The sequence below is a fragment of the Chelonia mydas genome, chromosome 26 (genome assembly GCF_015237465.2).
Source record: "Chelonia mydas isolate rCheMyd1 chromosome 26, rCheMyd1.pri.v2, whole genome shotgun sequence".
NCBI classification, from domain to species: domain Eukaryota; kingdom Metazoa; phylum Chordata; order Testudines; family Cheloniidae; genus Chelonia; species Chelonia mydas.
The window spans coordinates 10,221,316-10,245,532 of record NC_057859.1 but is presented as its reverse complement, the minus strand read 5'-3'; the positions used below and the strand labels follow the sequence as shown (position 1 = coordinate 10,245,532).

Genomic DNA, 24,217 nt, shown 5'->3' with positions numbered 1-24,217 from the left:
TTAAACTGGGAGGGTGTATCTCATGGGGTCCTGCTGGGGTCAGTCCCGGGTCTGGTACTAGTCAATATTTTCATTGATGACTTGGATAATGGAGTGGGGAGCAGGCTTTTAAAATTTGCAGATGACATCAAACTGGGAGGGGTTGCAAGCACTTTGGTATACAGGATGGGGGGAGGGGTAGCTCAGTGGTTTGAGCATTGGCCTGCTAAACCCAGGGTTGTGAGTACAATCCTTGAGGGGGCCATTTAGGGATCTGGGGCAAAAATTGGGGATTGGTCCTGCTTTGAACAGGGGGTTGGACTAGATGATCTTCTGAGGTCCCTTCCAACCCTGGTATTCTATGATGAGAATTCAAAACGACGTTGACAAAGTGGAGAATTGGTCTGAATTCACGAAGATGAAATTCAATAAAGACAAGCGCAAGGGTACTTTTTAGAAAAATCAAATGCACAACTGCAAAATGGGAAATAACTGGCTAGGTGGTCGTGCTGCAGAAAAGGATCTGGGGGATCACGAACTGAATATGAGTCAACAATGGGATGCAGTTGTGAAAAAGGCTAATATCATTCTGGGGTGTATTAACAGGAATGTTGCTTGTAAGACATAGGAAGTAATTGTCCCGCTCACCTCAACCGTTGTAAGGCCTCAGCTGGAGTACAGTGTCCCGTTCCGGGGTGCCACACATTAGCAAAGAGGTGGACAAATTGAAGAAGAGTAACAAAAATGGGAAAAGTTTGAGAAAATCTGATCTGTGAGTAAAGGTGGAAAAGAATGGGTATGTTTAGTCCTGAGAAAAGCACTGAGAAGGGGCCTGGTAACAGTCTTCAAATACATGAAGGGCTGTTGTCAAGAGAAGGGGGATCCATTGTTCTCCAGATCTACCGAAGATAGGACAAGAAGTCATGGGTTTAAGCTGCAGCAAGGGAGATTTAGGCTAGATATTAGAAAAAACTTTCGAACAAGAAGGAGTTAAACTCGGGAATAGCCTTCCACGGGAGGCTACGGAATCCTTATCACTGGAGGTTTTTAAGAACAGGTTGGAGAAACACCTGTCAGGGGTGCTCTAGGTTGACTTGTTCCTGCCTCAGCACAGGGGGCTGGGCTTGATGACCTCTCGAGGTCCCTTCCAGCCCGACATTTCTATGATTCTGCGAAGGAAGGGATTGAAATTCTGCTGCAGTTGGGAGCTTGATTTGATGTACTAGCTGGGGAATTCTCATGTTCTTATGAATTGGTTCACCCTGGACCCTGCTGATTCCCTTCTTGTCACCTAGGGGAAGTGCAGAGGGTCCCCAAAGGGTGTCCCTTTTTCGGTTGATGCCATGCAGGGGCCTTGAGGGGAATTCTAGAAATGTAAATCGAGTAAAGTTGTACTAGATTGTCCAATCTGCCCCCCTGCAAATGTTTCTGACAGCGCATATTCTAGTGTTTAGGGAAGAGTGGGTACAAAAGTGGGAAAAGGAGACAGAATCCTAAGAAGAAGAGCAAGGAAGACATATGGATGATCTCCTGGTTCAGTAACTCTTGCATAATGCTTTTGCTTTAGGGCAAGAAGTTATGTTTCCTCAGCGTTGGTTTCAGTGTTCCAGCTCTCAGGTCCTGGAGCTGTTCTGAGGAAGAGTCTAATTAAAAACTCACCCCTGGGAGGCACTGAGAAGTTGGGGGGTGGGGGGAAGGGGAGAGGCAGCAATTATTACCCAATATCCAAAGTGATGTGGTTGGAGCTATGGGCACTAAATTCTGCTTACTGTTGGATTTAACGAGTTTAAATGCCATGTTCTTTGCAGGACCTTTGCTAGCCCGCCCGCCTCCCTGAACAGCCTTGTGGTAGGTGCCGTGGTACCGCCCAGAGTGGCTACCTCATCCTCTTGTCTGACAGCTTCCCTGCTGAGCCTCTACTCCAGCATCACTGGTGGCAGGTGCTAATGTGAATGGAAGATCTTCACGCCAGATGCAGAAGTTCCCAGCAGCTGTTATGGGGATGTAAACCCTCAGCGGTATTTGAGCGCACTCTGGTTTTGCAACAAAGCTACCGGAGCCTAACACCAGTTACCCAAGAGGGATTTTGGACCGGCTGTAGGGACGTAAGCCTGATCCCATGGAAATCAGTAGCAAAAGTGAGAAAGATTTCAGTTTAAATAGGTATATAACTCGGCCCCTTTTGTGCGAGGCTCTCAAAGTGCTTAAGCAATAGATTACACTCAGTCTGTTACTCTCTGTAATGGGGTGGCTGGCCCATAGGTCGGAGCCCTCAAGCTAAACCAGCCCTGATGAGCCCCACCTGAGAGGAATCAGGTGATTCCCCCACATAAAAGGCAGCAGGATGCTGCCAGGAAGGGGATGGTTGAAAAAGTGTGTGAGAGGCGGGAGGAAGCTTGGTAGGAAGCTGGGGCTGCTCAAGTAAAAGAAATCCAGGACGTGCAGGTAGGTTGACGAAAGAGCTGCAGGGTGTAGGACTGGCTCCTGCAGAAAGGACAGAGAGACACTAAGCTGAGTTGGGGGCCTGCGTGGGGCTGGCGGGTACCTGAGGACTGGCGAAACGGAATGTCCGAGTTTTCCTTTGGACTGTGTGGGGGTTGTTTAAGGTGCCCAGGGAAGGAGAAAACAGGGGTGGGGCCCTGCAGAGGTACCCCTGGTGATTGGGGGGCACTCAGTAAGTGGGTGCTGTTCTAGACTCTCAAAGGTCAGATTGAAAAGTGGCTGCTGAGCTCTTTTGAAAAACCAGCCCTTAACGGATGGCTGGATGGGCTGAGGCTCCAGGGGCTGTGGGTTCTGGCTGATGGCATGGGTCTTGGCTGTCCTATAGATTTGTAATTTTTGTCCTAAATACTATAGTTTAGCTTGTGTGAAACCTCCATAGAACTGAAAGAGAAATAATGTTGTGACTCCCCTGGAGCACTTTGGGTGCCCTAGAAATATAAATGATCCTCGAGCAGGGCTTTATTTTCACAATCCTAGTACAATCTACAGCATCTTTCCTGGCATCTAGCTTAGATTAGCCCCTGCAGTAGAGTTCCACTTTGCTCCTGTCGACTGCAATGAGCCAAATTCAGCTATATTTGCCATTAAGAGGCTTAGCGCTGTACTGCTATTTTTATAGCCATCGTTTAGCTGAACATAAATAAGGACAGGAAAACCTGCAGGATACACAAGGATGAGTTGGCACAACAATCCTGTCCTTTCTAATTAGATTTCAATGTATGCTTCGCAGCGCCGGCACTGCTGTTGTCTTCCTAAATGGTCACTCGGAGGGCAGCAAACTAATCACATCTCCTGAGCATTTTTAAAAAAAGGGCGAGACAGAATAATACAAAGGAGGGCAAGAGATTGCTTTATTTTATTTTTTTTAATGTTCCCGTGCTGACTTATTGTATTTGCTAGTTTCAATTGACGCCAGCCCCGTCAGTCACCAGGGAAAGATGTAAAGATGCCTGTGTGCAAATATGAGTGGCATTCAGCCTCATTTAAACCTGAGCCATTCTCCTAAATGGAAACCTTGCTCCTTGGTGGTAATATCACCGGTTGGCGAGAACCAGTCCGGGGAACCGGAATTATTGAGCTGAATGTAGGAGTCACTGGGTGAAATTCTAGGTGCAAGGTCAGGCTCGATCATCATAATGGGCCTCTCTGAGTGTAGGCCCTGATTCTGCCAAGCTTTTAACCACATGCTTAACCTCTGTCCCTGTTCTGCAAAGCACTTAACTTTAGGCACGTGTTTAACTTCTAAAGAAGGTCACGGGCATGTTTAAATGCTTTGCTGAACCAGGCCCTTGAAAATCTGTTCTGTGATAGCTGTGTGAAAGGGAAATGTATCTTCCCAAGCAGCTGGTGTGTGGTTTTTTTTTTTTTTTTTTTTTTTTTTTGTAATATTGAATTATTTTAAAGTCAATAAAAGTAGCCCCGTCAGCTCACTGGTCTATGCTAGAACTTTTAAAAAGGTCTTACTGATCTTGTTAGCAACACATGCAAGCTGTAAAAAAACCCACATTTTTCTGATGACCGTATTTTTTGACACATTTGCTTTGTTGGTTATTGATGATGCAGTAAGGAATCGGTCTCAAAAGTGAGACCTCTCTCGAAGATAAATATTTTATTTGCATTCCCATTGTGCCTACAGCCCCCAGCTAAGATGGGGACCCCTCTGTGCTGCGTGCTGTATGGATACGTGAGACAATCTCTGCCCCAAAGAGCTTGTAGTCTAAATAGACGAGACAAAGGGTAGGAGAGGAAACAGAGGCACAGACTCCTGTCCCACAAACTGACAAAGTGAATGTTGCCTTAGTGGTAAAACTAGGGGACTAGAAGTCCTGATCTTGATTTATTTTTTTCCCCCTCTGTGATTTGATCAAGGCCACGCAAAAAGTCAGTGGCAGGTCCAAGAATAGACCCCAGGCCTAGACCTAATTCAGTGGCCAAATTGCTAAACCACATGGCTTCCCATGCAGAGGGTATGTAGGTTTAATGATGAATTCTTTATCTGCTTTAGATTTCTTTATGCCTTTCAGCAGAAGGACATCAGAGTTGAGATCTTATGAGTTATTGATAAGCCTAAAACAGATTCAGCTCATTTTGAATTCACTCTGGTGTGATTCCTTTAGCTGAAGAAACTCAACAGCTTGCAGTCACCGGTGTAAATGAGAGTTTTGGTCTGTTCCCTGTAGGTTTTGTTAGAATATCTTTGATTCACTTTGATAAAAACTGGATGCCTCTAAAAATCCTGGTACAAGACAAGCAATTTAAGGCTGAATTTTTTTTAGTGAAGACTGCACTTGAGAGTGGACTTGTCTTTGATACTTTTCCTATTACAATAGTGACATCGGCATCTAGCAAACTAAGAGGGAGTGAAACTGTTTAGATGGGAGTAGAATCCAAGTCTGAGACTGCTAAAGTCCCAGTTTTCAGAGTAACAGCCGTGTTAGTCTGTATTCGCAAAAAGAAAAGGAGTACTTGTGGCACCTTAGAGACTAACCAATTTATTTGAGCACGAGCTTTCGTGAGCTACAGCTCACTTCATCGGATGCAACCCAGTTGTTGTTCCACTTGGAAGTTCTGTGAAAAACATGATTTCACTGTAGGTCTGATCCTGATGAGTTCTCGGGTCCCAGTTCTGCATAGCACTTAAGTACATGCTCAAGTTTGACTTTAAGTAGGACTTAAGCCCGTGCTTAAAGTTAATACTGACCCAGACTACCCACTTTCAGGTTGAGAGCTCCCATGCTCATAACAGAAGGCACTAGGAAAAGGTTCCTTCTTTCCATGCATTAGAAAGAAATGGAAAAATTACTTCAGAATGAATGTATCCTCTTCTATACAGTATGTTAAGGGCTTGACCCTTCATCCAGTGAAATCTCTTCCATTGACATTAATGGGAGCAGGAACAGGGCTTTAAAGAGCAATCTTTCACTTCCGTAGACTGCAGCCTCCACTGGAGTTATGGCAGGACCCCATGGAAAGAACCCCCAAAACTGCAGAAAGGGTCCCTAGTATGGGCCCATTCCCTGTTCATCTAGCTAAATCCCAAATGCTGATTGCAGCACTGAGATACAGGAAATGATACATCAGCCTCAAGAAAGTCAGCTACTCATCCAAAGAATGAGCTGTCTCGTCTAATTAGTTTCTGTAAATGTCCTCTACTGCTGTTACTTTCCCCACTTACTCACCATGCTTGGATCTGTATTGCTTTGCCAGTGCATTCTGCGCAGCCTTATCATAAAAAGGCCAAAAAGCTCCTGAGGGAATTAGGGGGGCTGATTCAGTTTTCAATAATACCATCGAATGTGTCCGAGTATGGTCCCCATTTGCAGAATATGTGGTGTGTGCAAAGATGTCATTTAACAAAAACCTTTGTTTACCTGTCTAAAATGGTAATAGCAATACGTGACTTATCTATCTAGGCTTGCTACTTGAAGCCTCATTAATTAATGTTTAAAAAAAAATTTATGAGACCTTTGAAAAGTAGTAACATTTTAAACTGTACTGACACAAATTAATCCTTAACTCCCCTGGAAAAAAGAGTCCTAATATCCCCATTTTACAGATGAGGAAAACTGAGGGTTTAGTCCAAAAAGGAGTACATCACATACACATTTAAAACATTTGATAACTACCATGTGATTTTCGTTTGTTGTAGTCTTACATTGTTAAATATAAATAGTCAAGTCTGGGAAACATTGTCATACACTGGGTTAAACCTCCCTGAAACTGGAGGTGTAGCAGGTGTCCTTTAAGAAGCCATGAAGTTTCTTTATGGAAGCAAGTAGCTGAAACAATAGCTCCGCTGCCACCACAATGCAGGCCCAGGCCTCTGCCCAAAACAAAGGCATGTGTGAGGCTGCTCATGAATTCAAACTATGTGGGGGTAGGGCTTCGTTGGGCATTGTTTAGTAGAGGGGTGTATATGTGTGTGAGGAACAGCGTCAGGAGAAGTCCCAGAGAAGCTGAGGAAGAAGGCAGCAAAGAATCATCAGCATCAGTGTAATGCAAGCAAGCCGTGGGAAAGTGGCCATGAGAAACGCCTAGAGAACTTTTGGGGCTGAGTGCTGGCTCCTATGCAAAAGGCTTGTAGCTGTGAGCAAAGAAACTATTTCCCGTTTGATTCTTCCTGTGTTCAGGGGAACAGCCCACTGTACGTTGTTTGTAAACAAACAGGATTGCATCAAAGATGCCTGACTCCATCAATTTCTCCTCCTAAAGGAAATAATCTGTCTGTCCCCCATTCCCTGAACTTTGGCTAAGGCCATGTCTACACTGCCACTTATGTCAGCAAAACTTACATCGCTTAGGGCTGTGGAAAAAACACACCCCAACTATATACATAAGTGTCCCCGGCATAAGTGGTAGCCTGCTCGTTGGGGGTGATTTAATTATGTCGAGAGGAGAACTCTCTCCTGCCGGCATAGAGCGGCTATATGGCAAATCTTACAGTGGGGCAGCTGCATTGGTACAGCTGCCCTGCTGTAAGCTCGCTAGTGTAGACAGAGCCTAACAATTGCCCCAAAAGGGGTAACGATATATTTACTGTGTCCTCTGTAGCTAGAGAATTTGAAACATGATGCTACATGTTTTCCACTAGGTGGTGGTATATAGCATTCTTTAGCTACAAATCAATTCACCTATGGCCTCTTCTGTCTCTTTAATCTGGTATCAGAGTAACAGCCGTGTTAGTCTGTATTCGCAAAAAGAAAAGGAGTACTTGTGGCACCTTAGAGACTAACCAATTTATTTGAGCATAAGCTTTCGTGAGCTACAGCTCACTTCATCGGATGCATCCGATGAAGTGAGCTGTAGCTCACGAAAGCTCTGCTCAAATAAATTGGTTAGTCTCTAAGGTGCCACAAGTACTCCTTTTCTTTAATCTGGTAGTTCCTATGTTTCTGGATCACACCTCAGGTCCATCTAGTCCAGTATTGGGTCTCCACCAGCAGTCAGTGCAAGAAGCTTCAGAGGAAGGAGCAAAAAGCCCACTGATGGTAAGTTATCAAGTAACCTTCTCAGAGGGAAAGTTTGCTCCCAACCTCGGGGGGCTGGTTTTAAATTTCTACTTTCTTTACCCTATCTACTATTAATATAGATATCTAATCCTTTGAATCCTGCTGAACTCTTGGCCACAGTAATATCTTGTGGATGTGAGTTCCACAGATTAATTATTTAGTGCAGGTTGGGTTTTTAACATTATTCTGACAATGTATCACTCAAGATGGTGAGTTGAGCCTGAGCTACAAAGTTGGCATCCAGAACAAACTTCTCCAAAGACTTCTGAAACTGCGGTTTTGGTTTGAACCTCTATGGAATCCAGATCCAGACTTATCTATGCTTTGAGAGTGTCCAGAGCTGGTATTTTGCTTTCAGCCTATATCTAATTGTAAAGGAACAGAGAATTGTAGACTCACCACCCAATTCAGTGTGTACCAGAGGTTATTCCCAAATAATTTCCCCTCATGTAAGTATGACACACACATGCTGAACAGCTTGGCTTCCAAGCAGGTGCTCAGGAATACAGTCTGGCCTTGGACAATGCATCCATTCTCTTCTCACTTATCCAGGACTTTGTGACTTCCAAGCAGATTTCATGGCTGTGTCACATAAATGACACAATTGGTCATGCAGATTTTTTGTAAATGGACACAGAATATCAGAATCGCAATGCCAGATCAAACCAGTGACTCATCCAGTCAGTATCCTGATGCTTCACAGAAAGGTTCAAGAAGCCCCACCTTAGAGAATAACCTGCTTATTGGGGATTCTTCCTGACCTCCTTCATGCCCTGAAATAATTGGGTGTTTTCTAATAGTGTCATTAGGGTTAGGGTTATTTCATTCTATTTTTTTTCCACGTGGAGAAGCAGGTTTGTCCCAGGATGAGGTGACGCTTGAGTTTAAACTGGAAATGCTGCACAAACAATGGAGATGACTGCCAAAAATATCTCAGCCTTTAAATTTATGCCAGTAAGATACTGCATCGCAACAAAACCCTGACCTTACTTAGCAGCGTCCTTACTAAGTGGTATAGAGAAACAAACAAAGTAATAGACTGACATGCCTGGGAACGTACTACGAAATGTTAACTTCAGAATATCATGGCAATATTGGTTCCAGAGAAGGGCAAGACCAAGCTGACTAAGGCCTTGTGCATACTATAGCCACCACAATCAGGAACCTGTTCGGGCTGGGTGTGGGTGCAGGGGTCTGACTACACAGAGTTCACTGCAACATCGGGGCTGTTATAGTCAATCAAAATTAATGCATGGGTCCAAAGAGTCAAAGGTGTTAACATGACCCTGTAAGTCCATTATTAAACACTTTTAAACACAGTTCAGGGTTTGGTATACAGAGACCTCCGCCTGCTTGCTGCCCTGACAAAGACGACTGACAACTTTTAAACCTTCTATTATAGATATAGACAAAGTAGAACAAAACAGGTTAAAGCATTTGACTTGTAAAATATTAAGTAAGGTTTTTCATTTTTAACCATATCCCACTTTCTCTTTAGCTGCAAAGTTTTTATAAGGAAAAATCCCCTTGTTTGCCAGTCTTTAAGATGGGAAGAGCTGTGCTTTTGGGGGAAAAAAGAAATTAGTTGAGATGGGCTGGAGCTGCAGTTCTAGAAAACAGGGTCAGACTTTAACAAGAAGACGAAGAATAGCGTACATAGAAAGTGCAGCCTCTGTCTCTGGCGTTGACTCTCTTGCAACCTCTCTGCTGGGAAAAACACAGGCCCAGCGTATGGTCTTATCAGCCACTCTGCGACCTGGCAAACTTTGGGCTTTCATGACATGGCTTTGAGCTGCCTTTTTCTGGTCAAAGGCTTACCGCAGTATTGCAAAATGTACAATTTTGGCCAGTGAAGGCAGACTCTTACTTTGGTCCATTAATGTTTTGTCCTACGCTTCTCTTGTTTACCGGCCATAATTTTAACACAGTCCTTGACTTATATTATGTTTGGACTAATTCAGCTTTTTGATTCTTTTTGCACCTTTTCCCCATCAACATTCATTGTTATAAGCTATTGTGACAATTTATAAACGTATCCACTTTTCCACAATTGGGCTTACAAATGGTGTAAATGTGTGGGCCCAGTTATTACAACCGGGCCCTACATTCTGGCAAAAATTGACTAAAAATATATATGAATTTCTCAAATGCATTTTCTGATCACTACTAGCTTTCTCTCTGGTATTTATACTACATATGAGACGCACACTGAGCGGTTAAAACAAAGAGGTGGGAATCAGGGCTCTGGGATTCAGTTCCTAGCTGTGGAAAGTCCAGCATCCTGGGAGCTGCTTGTGGGGTAACTGTCCATCCAGCCTGGTATCCTGCGCCGGTCAGGGTGGGACTCTGGGCACAAGAGCTTTTCTCATACTACTGCAATATTCCCACACGGTTCCCACCAAAGCCATGATGTTACAACATGTCGTGTCCTATAACTATATTAAAGGAATCTGGTTACAACCTTGTCCCTAAACTTGGTCTGGTGTACCCAGGCAGAAACCACACCATGTTATAACAACGCGATTAGGACATGTATTGGAACATGGTATTAATCGATCGCAGTGTGGACAAGGCCGAACGCTCAGCATCCTCTCTTCGTTCAGGTGCTATGGGGAAGAGTTACAAGCAAGCTTACATCCTTGGGTGAGGGCTAAGGACCTAGGCCCAGATCTTCAAAGGTATGTAAGTTGCTAACTTCCACTGAAATGACAGTTCAGAGTCTCTGGGCCGACTTGACCCAAATAGCATGCTGATGAATGTGTTGAACGTGCACAAAGAGAAATAGATTAGATGTGCATGCATGAAGAAAATTGCAAAGGGGTGTTATGTCCCTCAATATCTATTGTTTGCATGCTGACTAATTGCTATAATTGTACCTATAGCCTGGAGATGTGCTGCTCTTATTGGGATACATACAGAGAGATCTGTAACTCTTCCCAGCTGTTTATGGTCCAGTGATTGAGTTTGGCAAAAATTGACTACACTTACATGAATTGCTCCCTCTCCTTTGGTACAGTTTTATAACGTGGACTTCTATTTTCCAATAATCATAGCATATTAGTTTGCATTTATATTACACAGCAGTGAGAGAGGGAAATTGGGGCCATCACAGCTCCACTTCCTGTGTTAGTGCCGGAGGGTCTTTAATATTCAGATAGGAACTCAGTTTTCAAGGTCTTATTGAATACAATTGCAACACAGTAAACCATCTAGAAGGCAGCTAATCTACCTAGGAAGAACAAAGATGAGTCTGGTGGGATTTAAACATGTGGTTACAGGGAGTCTAGCTATGTCCATCTAACGCTGAGAGCACTGAACATCCACTCTAGCCCCTTGCTTTTGGGGCTATCCTCCTAATCCCTGGCTTTCCTTCTTTGCTAAATATGAACCTGACCCACAAATTAAATAGGACCCTTTGGATCCAATTCTGCCACCTTCCTCCATAAGTGAGGATGGCAAAACTTCATGCTTCAGAGTAGCAGCCGTGTTAGTCTGTATTTGCAAAAAGAAAAGGAGTACTTGTGGCACCTTTAGAGACTAACAAATTTATTTGAGCATAAGCTTTCGTGAGCTAGAGCTCACTTCATCGAATGCATTCCTACTACATGCTTTATTCATATATCCAAATTTTTTATCCTTCCCACCCTCAATTCATATAATAAAGGAAAAGAGAGCTTTCTTTGCCAGCAATTTCCAAGCACAAGAAGTCAATATGGGAAACTTGAAAATCTGCATCAGTAAATACATACAATCAATCTTCCCGTTAGAAGCAACTGCTACCTGCAGAACTGCCTCACTCTCAATCAATCAATCTTGCATTTCTAAAATGCCTCTGATACCATGGCTCCACACTAATCTACTGTAACAAGCCTTTTAAAAGCTGCATTTCTAAAGAAGTAATGTAGGCTTGAGTTAAAGCTGGGCATTCTCCGACATGAAGGGTCACATTCTATAGCGGGGCACATAATGAGTGTATGGACACACACATGCATAGACGCATCATGACTTATCCTTACTAGACAGTGTCTCCATCTGGTACAACTGAAAGCCATTTATGGGCTTAACAAAGGGAGTGACCTAGTGAATGTGGAAGGCCTTGTCAGAACAAAGATTTTAAAATCAGCTTTAATGGGATCCAATGAAACCCTCTTTCAGTGGCGCAGTAAGAGTTAAACCTGGTAAACAGCTCTGTACCAGCAGTAAGTGTCGAGGCAGAGGGCTGCAAGAGCAACACGGAGTTGCAGGTCTGGGTGCAATGATGTAATGGATTCAAAGTTAGTTCCTCAGGCCTAGGGAGCACAGAGTCTTTCCTAGTGACTTGGATTCCTGTAATAGCAACAAGGCACCTGAATCAAATAAGCAAGGGTGAAGCTTCAAGAGAAAGCTCAGGATCAGTCAGGACAGGGTCGAAGATCACTAGAGACAGTACATCCACTGTAAACTTATCAGATTGCACTTCGTCACAATTTGATTGCAGGGGGACAAGCTACTGACTTCCCACAACACAGGAAGGACAGTGGAATAAGCCAGGGTTTCAAAAACTTGGTGCATCTCAGCAAGTGGAGCTGAGTACTATATACTTTAAAGGACAAAAAGTAAATCATTACAGTAATCAAACAGCATCAAACCTAATCAGAAAGATATAATAATTAGGACACTTAAATATAATCAACCTGGACGCGGCAATCGGCAAAGCACGGTAGGGCTGACAAAGGGCAGCCCCTGCTATTGACAACCCAAGGGTTTGAAAACGACAACTCAGGCCCCACAAAAATTATGAGATTAACTTGTGGCGCTGGGGCTTTAACATAAACATCAAATACCACATGACTTGCAATAAATGACAGGTATTGACAACTGAGAGTTGTGTGTCCTGCTGCCACGTGTGGCCCCGATCCAGCAAACGCTTAACATGTGAGTGGTGCCAGCTACATAGGGCTTAAAGAACATATATTCTCTCAATATCCCTTTTAAGGCAGGTAATATTTTGCAGGCGGGGAAACTAAGGCATAGACAAATTAAGCGTCATTGGCAGAGGTGGGGACAGAACCCAGGATTCGGACTCCTTGTTTTCTGCTTTAGCTGCTACAAGATAGCTTGTCCTTGTCTATTGTATTGTAATGAATTATTGACATCTACGTAAGATATTTATAGAGTGCTAGTTACAACAGTATCAAGGTACCTGTTTTTCTTGTCAGACTTATGTTCAAAGACTAGAAATACAAAATCTATTTGTATGACAGTAATGCAGTAGCTGCAGGCCCCACCTGAAATCAGAGCCCGATTGTGCTAGGCACCAGACATATGGACAGCAAGAGCTAGTTCCTGTTCTGAAGATCTTGCAACGGACAAGTCAGACAAAGGGTGGGAGGAGAAACAGAAGCTCAGAGAAGTTTGGATTTAAATGTTTCCGATGTTTTGAGTAAATACTGGGGCCAGGTGTTTTTAAATAGTATTTATGTACTTGTCAGTGCAGAATGCTCTGAAGGTGGGGTATTCTTCAGCACTTAGGGAAGCTATTGCACAATGACTGGAGGCTGAAATGCCAAGGGTAAAAAGGGTGGATTATGTGGTGGTGTCAAAGCAGTTCCACACAAGGGTCGGAACCATGGGTCCCAACTCTACCAGTGGCAGAGAAATGGAAGGAATCTAAAGAGAGATGTCAAAAGTGGACGGAAAGCACAGGGTCTGAGTTCCTTGTACAGTTTACAAACACGTGCAAACTATAGAAGCCTTTAATAAAAATACGACAAGGAGACAAAACGTTCCCTAAGGGGTGTGGAGAGGTGTGCCCCACAAAATGGCTCAAAAGGTGCGAGTACCACCCTTAACATCCCAAAAGGAGTGTATCTCCCAAAATGTCCGTAAAAGGTATGTACACGCATCACACAATGTCCCCTACAGTGCGTATGTGAACTTCACACAAAACATCCCTTTTGTTTGTTGCATACAGGGAAACGTTTCACGAAACACCTGGCCAGTGGCCTGTGCCTTTCTCCCAGCATTCAGACCTCTGCACAGGGGATGTGACTGATGCAACACAACCAGGGCAGTGACAATCCAAGCCATAATGCACCCAGGGAACGGGCTATAGCTGGGTAAGCAGGGGTGGGAGAAGGGAAAGAATGGGGAGTGGGAAGGGAAGGAATGAGGGGTGCATGGGACAGAAGGAGTGGGGGGAACAGGATAAGAGGGGTGGAAGGGACAGGAGGGGTGGGGGGGAACAGACTGGGGAGCAGAAGAGGAATGAGGAGGAAGGAAAGCAGGGGCGGCGGGGGGTGAAGGGAGGAAGGAGGGACCCAGGGTGAGCAGAAGCGGGGGAGGAATGGGGCAGAGAGAATGAGGGATGGAGAAGAGATGGGGGGAGCAGGGCCCAGGGGAGCAGCAGAAGCAGGCAATAGGGGGCAAGGGGCGAAGAGGAGGAGTGGGGGGCAAGAAGAGCCCATCGGGGGAGCAGATGGGGGGAAGGGGATCATGGGAAGGGAGGGGATAGATTGGGGGGAAGGGGTGAGGAGGAGGAGTGGGGGAGGGAAGAGCCCATTGGGGGTGCAGATGGGGGGGTAGGGATCAAGGGAAGGGAGGGGGGCTGACTTGGGGGGAAGGGCTGAGGAGGATGAGTGGTGGAGCATAGGGGGCGAGAAGAGCCCATTGGGGGGAGCAGACGGGGGGAAGGGGATCAAGAGAAGTGAGGGGGCAGACTGGGGGGAAGGGGTGAGGAGGAGAAGTGGGGGAGCAGAGGGAGCGGGAAGAGCCCATTTGGGGGAGCAGACGGGGGTGAAGGGGATCGAGGGAAGGGAGGGGACAGACTGGGGGGAAGGGGTGAGGAGAAGTGGGGGAGGGAAGAGCCCATTGGGGATGCAGATGGGGGGGAAGGGATCAAGAGAAGGGAAGGGGCAGACTGGGGGAAAGGGGTGAGGAGGAGGAGTGGGGGAACAGAGGGGGGAAGGGGCTCAAGGGAAGGGAGGGGGGCAGACTGGGGGGAAGGGGTGAGGAGGAGGAGGAGAGGGGAAGCAGGGGGGAAGAGCCCATTGGGGGAGCAGATGGGGGGAAGGGGTGAGGAGGAGGAGTGGGGGAGCAGAGGGGGCGAGAAGAGCCCATTGGGGGGAGCAGACGGGGGGAAGGGGATCAAGAGAAGGGAGGGGGCAGACTGGGGGAAAGGGGTGAGGAGGAGGAGTGGGGGAACAGAGGGGGGAAGGGGCTCAAGGGAAGGGAGGGGGCAGACTGGGGGGGAAGGGGTGAGGAGGAGGAGGAGGAGAGGGGAAGCAGGGGGGAAGAGCCCATTGGGGGAGCAGATGGGGGGAAGGGGTGAGGAGGAGGAGTGGGGGAGCAGAGGGGGGCGAGAAGAGCCCATTGGGGGGAGCAGACGGGGGGAAGGGGATCAAGAGAAGGGAGGGGGCAGACTGGGGGAAAGGGGTGAGGAGGAGGAGTGGGGGAACAGAGGGGGGGAAGGGGCTCAAGGGAAGGGAGGGGGCAGACTGGGGGGAAGGGGTGAGGAGGAGGAGGAGGAGAGGGGAAGCAGGGGGGAAGAGCCCATTGGGGGAGCAGATGGGGGGAAGGGGTGAGGAGGAGTGGGGGAGCAGAGGGGGCGAGAAGAGCCCATTGGGGGAGCAGACGGGGGGAAGGGGATCAAGAGAAGGGAAGGGGCAGACTGGGGGAAAGGCGTGAGGAGGAGGAGTGGGGGAACAGAAGGGGAAGGGGCTCAAGGGAAGGGAGGGGGGCAAACTGGGGGGAAGGGGTGAGGAGGAGGAGGAGGAGAGGGGAAGCAGGGGGGAAGAGCCCATTGGGGGAGCAGATGGGGGGAAGGGGTGAGGAGGAGGAGTGGGGGAGCAGAGGGGGCGAGAAGAGCCCATTGGGGGGAGCAGACGGGGGGAAGGGGATCAAGAGAAGGGAGGGGGCAGACTGGGGGAAAGGGGTGAGGAGGAGGAGGAGGAGAGGGGAAGCAGGGGGGAAGAGCCCATTGGGGGAGCAGATGGGGGGAAGGGGTGAGGAGGAGTGGGGGAGCAGAGGGGGCGAGAAGAGCCCATTGGGGGAGCAGACGTAGGGGAAGGGGATCAAGGGAAGGGAGGTGCGCTGACTGGGGGGGAAGGGGTGAGGAGGAGGAGTGGGGGAGCCCCTTGGGGGAGCAGAGGGGGGAAGGGGATCAAGGGAAGGGAGGGGCGCTGACTGGGGGGGAAGGGGTGAGGAGGAGGAGTGGGGGAGCCCATTGGGGGAGCAGAGGGGGGAAGGGGATAAGGGGAAGGGAGGGGCGCTGACTGGGGGGGGGAAGGGTGAGGGGAAGGGGATCGGGGAAGGGAGGAGGAGCAATGGGGGGACGGGGTGAAGGGGGAGCGAGGACCCAACCCCGCCCCCCGGGACATGGGGGGCGGGTGGTCGCCATCTTGGGGGGGCGGAGCCGCCACGCCCCTGCCCGCCCGCGTGCCCGGGCCGGCCCCGCCGCTGCCTCCGCAGTCGCCGCCGCCGAGTGCGCGGAGCCGGAGCCCGCAGCGCCATTTCCAGCCGCCCCGGGGCTGCCATGGCAGGTGAGAGGGAGCGAGCCGGGCCCCGCATCGCCCCGCGCCCCCCCCGCAGCCTTCTCCGCCAGGAGCGGCCCCCGGCTGCTCCCCCGCGGGCATTGCCTGCCTCGCCCCCCCGCATCCAGCCCTGCCTCTGACCCCCCTCCCCTGCGGCCCCATAGCCCCCATCCCTTGCCTGCCCCTGCCCCGTCAGCTCGCATCTTCCGCCTGCCTGGCACTGCCGCCCCCCCCCCCCGCCGCCGGCACTGCCGCCCCCCCGCAGCCTGGTTCTGCCCCCCCCCCCGCCGGCACTTCCCCCGGCACTGCCTCCCTCCGCAGCCTGGTTCTGCCCCCCCGGCACTGCGCCCCCCCCCCCCCCCACCGCCCAGCACTGCACCCCTGGCACTGCCCTCCCACCCGCCCCCAGCAGTGCCGTCGCCTGGCACTGCCCCCCCGGCACTGCCCTCCCCCCCATCCCAGCAATGTCGTCGCCGGGCGCGGCCCCCCCCCCCCCCCCGCACTGCTCCCCCGGCACTGCCCTCCCCGCCCCCTAGCTATCCCCCCCCGCCTGCCTGGCACTGCCCCCCCCGCCTGGCTGCCTGACACTGTCCCCCCGTCCCTTAGCAATGCCCCCCCCACCCGGCTGCTTGGCAATGCCCCCTCCCCTGCTAACGTCCTGCTCCATCTTGTGTGATATTGACCCACCTTCCTTCTCCCCTATCCCCCGCTTTGTATTAATCCTCTGCCTGGGGATAATCCCCCCCCCTCCCCAACCGCCTCTGATCCCTATTCTCCATCCCATTGCCACCCTCTCCCTGCTTTCAGCATCGTCCCCCTGCCCCCTCTTGCTGTGTGTGTCTGGGGTGGGGGGGTGACCTGCTCTTCAGGTCTGGTACAACCCCCCCCCCCCCCCCTTGCTCAGTGTCATCTCTCGTCCATCCTCCTGCAAGGTGATGACTCCTCCATGTTCTGTCTGGGAGCCAGGGGTCCCCATTTGGCATGTTTAGCTGCAGCTTCCCTTCCCTAGCCTCTACCAGGAGGGCAGAGCCAGCTAATTGCATCAGGAATAGCATGGCCTGGGCTGTCATACTGGCTGTCTAGAGTGCGGGCTTGGCAGTAGATGCATGGGAAGAGGATCCCTATATCTTGCAAAAGGAGGGGGGAAAAAGGGCCTAAAAGGGTTTTTTTTTTTTAATGTGGCATGTTTGTTTTTTCCTCTTCCACTTAGATCCTCATCTTTATTTTCAACCAAGTGGGTGGTAGGGGGTAAGCTTGTAAACCAGTGAAGAATTCAGGTTAATTCTCGCACGGCTCTGAAGGGGTGGGCTGGTCCCCCCCCCCCCCCCCCCACCCCCCCTTGACTGATCCTTCTCTCGTGATATGCTTGTGCGTTTATTTGGAACAGCTAAAAGGATACATTTGTTCTGTGGCTTTTACCTGTGAGCCCCATGTTCCTCACATTCCCTCCCATGTGTGTCTTGTGTATGCATTTGCTTTATCTTAAAATATTTGTATTGGAAATGAGCGACACAGACACAATTAAATTCCACCCTCAAAGCTTGGCCCTAGCTTGCGGTTACATTTCACTTCCTAAAAACTAAGTAGAGCAGTTGATGCCCAGCATTGTGTATGCAAGTAACATAGCTTTCTATGTATATGTGATTATTTTTTCTATAAAAGATGAAATACAGAGACAGAGAAAGGAGGATTCACTTTTATTCCCACCCTTTCATTTTGAAACACCCTATTCTTGTAGTCTAGTCGGAGAAGATAAACTCTTAACGCAGCCTTGGATCTGCTTTTGAGGGTAGTTCTTTAGGCACCAGAAGTTAACAGCCTGAAGGGGAATCACAAACCTTGCAAGCAGGTTCTGGCAGAAAGGGGAAGTCCCTAGGTTAGTGTGAAACAAAGTAATTAATGATCAGATGTAGTTCTTCCCTTTTCACTTTTGCCACACATGGTCTTAACATGAGTTAGCAGGTTGAGATGAACCCTAGGCTCTGCCCTGAAGTTTGCCTCAGCCTGCTAATGTGTGGAGGAAAAAAACCTACAAACTGTCCTGTGTTCATTAGGATTTTACCATGTGTTAAATAATGTGTGAGGAGAGAACACCTCCCCCTGCCCGCCCCCCACAGTGTGTTTTTAGTGGGAGTTACAAGAGTATTGTCTAAGCCCTAAGGGAAGGGTACAGGGTTTGTGACTACCATTCTCTCCAGCAGTGACTTGGGCAGCAGCTTGCTGCTTTTTGTTTACAGTAAAGAACCATGTCCTCATCTTGCATTTACTATTGATCCAAAGGTGCCACAAGTACTCCTTTTCTTTTTATTGATCCAAAGGTGAGTTTGGGAAACATACCAAACGTGATAGCAACCCCTACAGTTTTCTAAGAAGTAGTATGACATGGTGAAGGAGCAGCAAGAGAAGACTCCTCCCTGAGACAGGGGTGGGAGAATATAGATATTTTTAATATATGCCGCCTTGATTGTTTTTCTTGTTGTCTGTCTTAATAGCATTAGCATTGAAATACCCCCATTCCTGTTTTGAAGTTAACGTACAATTGAATTCAAAGGGAAGAATGAAGGTCAGAGCTTTGCTATTTGTGTTGTTCGGAAGGAGACATTTTTCTGCATGTGTAGCTTAGTAAGGCAGCAGCAATTAATTTTTTTTTTTCCCGAACAGAAAATGCTAAAAATGTGCCCCCCACCCTCCAGCGATCGAAAGATTGGGTAGAAAAAAACAACAGCTAGAGATCCTGCTGATTGTAGGGTTTCAATTTATTAATGTCTTGTTTTCCATGTCAAAGGGTTATAATTAGAACAAGTCAGCTTGTCACTCTCTCCTTGGCTTTGCCTACATGGGAAATTTTGGTGTCCCTCTCCAGTCCGCTGCCAGTGTAAACCAGTAATTGACATAGCGGTAGAAACCTCACCTCCGTGTGGAGGCTATTACTCTGGTATAAGAATAGCTTTCTTTGGTTTAGTTTGTCACTTGGGAAGGGGTTTAAATTAAACTGGTAAAACTTTTTTTAATGGATTCCTCAACAAATAGTGGATAACCTGCCATAATGATCTAATTTGAGACCGTATTAACTTTTTTTTAGGGCTTATCTGCTCAGGGGAAATTGACTTGAATTACTGTTCCAGAATAGCTCCCTGTGTGGACATTCTGTTTTAGAATAAAAGTCACTTTATTATTCTGGACTTTTATTCCAGAAGTGTCTACACAAGGAGATACTATGAAATAGTTAATTCTGCAATAGCTATTCTGGTCAATTTCCATCATGTAGACAAGATTCTTCTACTATTTCTGTAGCCAAGGCCTTAGAGATACTATGATTGGGGAGCCATTTTTTAAGGATGACTTTTCTTTCAAACACGTTTTTCTCATGCATTTTGTTTTCAAGCTTGAGGCGCTATGGAGAAGAATGTTCAAGACATTCTTCGGTATTCTAGGGTCCCTCGTGTAAATTAAATTGAGGGTATAGCACAAACCAGCATGTAATCTGACTGAGAGATGTGTTGGAACTGATTGGGGAGATGTGGGTAGTTAGCCGGAAGATTTTCCTTGTTTTATGTCCTTACATATCTGAAACAGTTACTACCATCCACCACTCACCTAACGATATTTATGAAGAGCGAACACTTATGAAACAGTATGCCAGTAATTAAAACATGTTTTATTTTTGCTTAGAATCTGCAGGAAGAGGAGACTGACAGTCGGGTTATGTAAGGGGATGTGCATCATGCTGTAGTGGAAGGTAGGAATAAAATAATTGAGAACAAAATCTGTTTGCTGTGTTCTGTTGCATTAAAATGTTTTGCTTGTAAGCTTTCACTTATCCCTTTCTCGTCCAACCCGTAATACTGCTATCTTTATTGTGGAGCATGTTTCTCTTAGAAACCATATTTTCTAGTGATTAGTAGTGTACTGATGGTAACTGTAGTCTGGAAGGTTGAAAAAAGTCTGGTGGTGGTGAGCTATTTTCAGATTATAGGAGGCAAAAAATGAAGTTTAGACTTTTAGGTCTTCCTCTACGTACCGACGGTTTCAAATACTGTAGTTTATTAAGCACTTATCTTGACCTCTACATATAAAACAAGTATATAAAAACAAATTCATCGCTTACTATGAAGAAGTGAATTCAAATTGACAACTCTCAGCCATGTTTGTTTGTTTAAAAAAACAAACACCTTGGAAAAGAGATCAGGATTTTGAAATCTCACTTTTTTTCGAACTTCTAGGTTTGTACTGTAATTGCACTGTAACATAGTGGACTCACCACCTGAAGCGCCCAGTTGTGGCAGGGTGCAATGCTGTGAGTGGTCCTTGTCTCTGGCACCATTTTCAGGCAGCCCATCTCTCAATGGGTCTTCTGTGGCTCGGCCCTTCAGCCAAGTTACAAAGTTCAGTTCCCTAGAGTGGTAGTAGAAGGGTCCAACAGAAAGTTCACAACCCCCCCCCCCCCCCCCCCCCCCAATACAAGAGAGCCTTTTGCTCCCCATCTTGGGCTATTCCTGAGCCTGCCTCTGAGCTCAATATTCCTGCCTTTGGGCTTGCATGCCTCAGTGGCTGGTGAGGGAACCCAGGCCCACCCTCTGCTCTGCCTGGGGACCCTGTGTAAAGTAGCTAGGTCTGCTCCTTCAGACAGGCTGCCATTTCCCTTTGTCACTTCATATCTCCAAGCCCCCTTGTTCTGCTTTCTTGCAGTTTGAGTTTAACACAGCTTCCCTTTCTCGGGCTTCTCCCTAGATCCTCTCAGCTTCTTGTTTCTCTGCTAAACTAGCTACCCTTCCCTCTGTCTTGAACTCCACTGAAGTGCTTTTACTGCCATACTTCAGGGCCTTCCAATCCATGTGTCTGATGCTAAGAGAGCTGTGCTAACTGACTCAGGAGGGAGTGCAGCCCAGCCCTTTAATAATGGGAAGATTCCAGAGGTTCTTAACCTCTCTACTTCAGGCAGCAAGGCACGTGGCTATCCGTTCTCAAAATCATGTTAATATTAAGTTTGAGACAATTTAAACACAAAGCAATTCTGTTCGTGTTGAGGACATGCATCATGTGCCCTTCAGTATACAGGTGATGTTGGGTACAACCATGATGATCCTGTTCTGATCTTGTTTGTGGCAGAGGACATTGTATCCTTCCCCTTCTGTACAAGTGGTGTTTTGATCCAATGCTTGTGACATCGAAGTGCTGGAGAAAATGAGCTCTCTGAATGATTCCAGGGTTTTTAAAAGGGCACAGAGGAAGAGTAATTCTGTTAGAATTGCATTTGAAAAGGTGTAAGCAGCAATACGACATTTAATTGTATTCTTGTTTTAGACTTTTAGGTTCTATGTTGGTTAAAAATAATGGCTGAAATAGCGTTTCTTGAGTGCAATTACTAATCATAGGTTAGATGTAGAGGAATGTTTGCTTGTTATCTGCCTTGTGATTAAGGGGATTGAGGTCTGATTTTAGTAACCTGCTAACATTAACAGTGTTTGTTTTTAGAATAAAATGGCTCAAAGTATACAGAGTCAAATGGGTATAAATACTGAAGGAAAAGTTGGTTGATTTCCCTCTCTTTCCCCCGGTGTTTTAAATCTAACACTACACATAGGGCTGGTTTGGAATGTTCTAGGCATCTGTGAAATTTATTAGCTGCATATATTTGTAAGTCAGCTACCTTATTGCATAAGTCATTTTAAGTGGACTGGATAAAACATTTTGAGAATGTATTGAAGAGAGCAATTCTGTATTGTCCGGTGAATGAGCAAGGTGACTTAATAGGTCTCTTCCATATCTAATTTCTGAGTACAAGTAATAGATTCTTATGCCTACATGCATTTAGGTAGCTTGAGCCCCATTAGTACTTTAAAATGCCCGAGCACATTTTCATTGTGGCTACTCTGGCTTGCTTGTTATCCCCTGATATCTCATTAGATTCGAGAGGCACAATCTTAGCGGGTCAAGGTTACCTTCTCTTTTATATTTTCAGTGTGGTTTCAACTCTTATCAGGATGCTTGTTCTTGCTGTGATCAGCTGTAAAATTTAAAAGTAGGTTGGAGTGGGGAGAGAGAACTTTAGGCTTTGTGCACGCGCAGGTACCCAAGCGTAAACAGGCTGCTGCTGATATTTGAAGCCCTATGCCCACTGGCGCGGAGTTAGATGATGTGGCCATTAATATGCTGGTGGCCTGTCTACCCCAGGGCTATCAACATTGCTAAGGACAGTGGAGCTGAACTGGTATTAGCCATGGTGGGAAATCTTTGAAAGGAGCTTTGGGTCAAGTAGGTGTGGCCTGAAGTTACACTTGCAGAGTACTATAGATGTATGCTGAACCCACTTTTGAGACACAGCTGTGATCGTGGCTCTTACTTGGTTACTGAACTATCATTGTTTTTTGGTGGTCTTTTTGGTGTCACTAGTTTAGCATTATCAATTAGAATACTATACTGTGCTTTTAAGTGTACATTTCAAAGTTTTTCTATTTTGTGGTGCTGATTGAATGTGAGTGTTTAAAAAAATAATCTTACAATATTCATGAGCATATAAATGCTTTCCAAAAAAAGCACCAAACCCACAACCTCGATAGCTTGTCATGGCTTCGTCACTTGTCATTCTGTGAAGTTATTAGCAGCTTGTAATTCGGAATAAAATGCTGCATTACAAAAATAGCAACATTCTTGTTTCTCTGGCAAACGTTAAATAAAATTAAAATGCCATGAAGTCAAATAGCAGTTGAGCTGACTGCATTGTGATACGATTTGAACAGGCTGTGGCTTTTACCTTTCTTGTTGGAAGGGATGCCTGCTTCGTGTTATCTGAGTCTTGGAATCCCTATTGTGTTAAATTACAAAGGATAGATGAGGCCGAAATTGAGAAACTGGTCCTTTGTATGGAGATTCCAGTATCTGCTTCTGTCCTACTTAACAAAGGCAACATGCCAACCATTTCAGATGGTGGGATGGGACACAGTTTCTGATACTGTACCCAAGCTCTGCCTGCAGTTCCCAGACCATTTGATGACTAGTCTCTTGTAATGTCTTTTAGACCGAGGGAATCCTAGTTATTTGATGAGACAATAAGGTTGTGGCTAATTTTTTTCTGGAGCCAGAATGAGTTATTTTTGGTAGGCAAGTTGTGAGAAGTGCATGAACGAGAACTGAAGGAGGAATTCATAAGGAAGCAGGCTGGGCAAATACTCCATTACTTCTGCTGCTTGGTGATATTTACAAGGAAACTGAAGCAGGTCGTCACTTTTCCTTCTCACTTAGGTTAGGTGTTCTGGATGGCTGAAATACAGGCAGAATTAAGTACAGGTCAACAGTTTAACCAGAGCGGCATTATGATCTAGTAGGGTAAATGCAAGACTGGGAGCTCATGAATCTTAATACTATCTCTGAAGCCATGTGCATTTTAGGTAAAGGCATAATCTTTCGAAGCGTTGTAACTGATATGATGTAGAGCTCCGCTTTGCCCTGAGTTTGGACAGGATCGCTTCTTTTGAAGAACATGTTGGGATCAACCATGAGCAGCTAATGGCATGGACTAGCAGCTCGGTCTAGCTCTCACTACAGTCATTGAAAGACTCCTATTGACTTCAATGGCAGTTGGATCAAGCTCTTAAGATGTGTGACGGTGAGTTAGTCACAATTTCTGTGCCCCTTTCCACATCTTTAAATGCGGACAGTGTTTATCTACTGCACAGTATTAGTGCGAAGATAATTGTTTATAAAGTACTATATGGTCATGCTGGTAGTATTATATATTTCAGGCTACCGGACGGTGGTTTTACGACCCTGGTATTTACCCCGGATAGGTTCCTGTTATTATTGTACGTACTCCAATTTACTCGTGGAATTTTATACGTTTAAAAAATTTAACACACGCAGGTGGAGGCACATGTTTTGTTTTGTACAAGTCTTTTGAAGTTTGTGTGTTGTTGTGGAACCAGTCGCAAATGTCTCTGGCTATTTATTTGATCTAGCTATCCCAATTTGCATTTTTTTAAAATCAAGAGCCGGAAAACTTGTACAGTAATGAAGACCTTGACTTGGTGTAGCCTAGTACCTAGCAAAATGGGGTCCTAGTTCATGATTAGAGCTCCTAGATGCTCAGTAGTAATCTTCTCACAGCTGTGTCGGCTGACTTTGATCGCAAATCCTTGGATGAAAGGCAATATAGAAGCAACATACTAGTGTCCCTCTGCAAAACCTCGGTCATGGTATTTCCAACATACTGGCATATTT

General features: G+C 46.6%; 1 protein-coding gene across 8 annotated transcripts in view; it reads left to right on the top strand.

Moving 5' to 3' along the window:
- SLC23A2 (solute carrier family 23 member 2) overlaps positions 1-24,217 on the top strand; it is a 128,867-nt gene that overhangs the window by 1,523 nt on the left and 103,127 nt on the right. For 2 of the 8 annotated variants that reach the window (XM_043536164.1, XM_037886500.2), the window contains exons 1-2: positions 15,892-16,009; positions 19,673-19,739. The gene's annotated coding sequence lies outside the window, so the exon portion shown is untranslated. Of the gene's footprint in view, positions 1-1,787; positions 2,143-7,362; positions 7,470-10,093; positions 10,169-13,443; positions 13,589-15,847; positions 16,010-17,372; positions 18,426-19,672; positions 19,740-24,217 lie in introns of those variants that run through there. The other 6 variants (XM_043536163.1, XM_043536162.1, XM_037886496.2 and 3 more) reach the window with 6 other exon arrangements.